We start from the raw sequence: 1923 nt of genomic DNA on the forward strand, positions 1-1923 counted from the left end.
AATCTTGGTGTTTGTCCCAATATTTGCATAAAATTGGACCTTATCTTCCTGATGAGCTTCACAGAGACAGAGGAATATGTCAGGACGAGCGGCACGCTGGTGCCTTCCGCCCGGGTTCCTATTGTGAGGTAGGATTTAAAAATCCTTCTCAAAAAGGACCTTTTATAACCTCTGTTCCTGAGTGCTCTAAAGAGGATTCGTGTCGCTTCCACGAAGTCCCGTTCTCGGGTACATATGCGACGAAACCTCAGGAGTTGTGATTTCACCAGGCCAGAGTAAGTGTGTTTAGGGTGAAAGCTCTCCTTGTGCAGTAGAGCGTGTGTGTCTGTTTCCTTAAAGAATACCTTGATGTCCAATTTGTGTGTGGAACTAAAATCCGGGCCTTTGTATGTCGTGGTGTCCAAAAAATCCACCGAGAGCTGACTAATGGAGGATTTCAGTTTTATGGATGGGTTGTGGTTGTTAAGTGTTGTCAGAAATTCTTCAAACTCCCTCTCTGTGTGTGTCCAAACTCCCCAAATATCATCAAGATATCTAAAATAATAAAGAGGCCGTTTATGGCTTCGGGATAGGGCCGAGGTCTCCCATTCTGCCATAAATATGTTGGCGTAGGCCGGAGCAAACTTCTTCCCCATCGCTGTTCCCTTAATCTGAAGGAAGAATTCCCCATTGAACTCAAAGTCGTTCCTTTTTAGATTTATTTCTAATAATTGGATGAGTTCTTTATCAGGCCTGGATTTGTCTGGGTATTTTTTAAAGATATTTTTTACGGCCTGTATTCCTTCCTGGATGTCGATATTTGTGTAAAGGCTGTCAATGTCCATAGTGAACAGGACAGCCTCTTGGGGAATTTCAAGTCCTTTAACTTTTTGAATGAAGTCATATGTGTCTTTTAAATAGCTAGGGTGGCTCGTGGAAAGGGGATTTAAATAAAAGTCCAGGAATTCGGCCGTATAGTACGTTTCGCTTCCGCAATCCGACACTATAGGCCTTCCTGGAGGAATTTCATGGGGTTTGCTCCATTTGGCCGGATCCTTGTGTATTTTAGGGAGCATGTAGAATCTCCTGCTCCTGGGCTCTGTGTCACCCAAGAGATAGGACTTCTGTTTGGCATTTATATGCTTTTTTGTATACAGGATCTGAACTATTTCTTTGACTAGGGGTACGGTGTCTGGATAGATGGGTTTGTCTAATTTTTTGTAATAATTTTTATCCTGTAATTGTCTGTATCCCTCCCATAGATATTGTTCACGGTCCATAATAACCGTTGCACTGCCCTTGTCAGCCGGCTTGATAACGATGTTTTGGTTGCCCTTTAACTCCTCAAGTGCACTGATTTCCTCAGGAGTGAGGTTAAGTTGTTCCCAACATGGTCTGCAGTGTCTCTTGAAGGATCCAAGGTCTGTATCAAACAAGGTGAGAAGCTCAGTGGGCAGTTTATCCATGGGTGGGACCCAGTCTGATTTAGGTGTGAAAGGTGGGGGAGTTTGATCTTTGTCATTTTGAAAATAAGATGCCAATTTTAGTCTTCGGTGGTATTGTTGCAGATCATATCGCATTTGCTTCCTGTTATATTGTTTACTGATTTTCCATGCTGGAATAAAGGTTAGGCCTCTATTAAGCAGGCTGAATTGTGGGTGAGTGATTTTGTTTTTTTTGGCTAAAACAACCACATTTTTGTTCCCCTCCTGTGTATGTAGGCTTATGGGGAGATTTAATTTAAATGTTGAAGCCAATGTTCCAGCATTTTTCCGGCTGTATTCACTGTCCAATGAATATTGTCACTTTCAGTGTGGAATTCTGATCTGGGCAGGGCCGGAATATGATTTAGGTTGGCCGTGATGTAACCACTCAGGATGTTAAGTTGTGTTTGCTCCTTTGTTGGGAGCATCCCCGAATAGTTCAGTTCCGGAACCCAAATCT

Source organism: Silurus aristotelis, assembly GCF_946808225.1.
Source record: "Silurus aristotelis genome assembly, chromosome: 28".
NCBI classification, from domain to species: Eukaryota; Metazoa; Chordata; class Actinopteri; order Siluriformes; family Siluridae; genus Silurus; species Silurus aristotelis.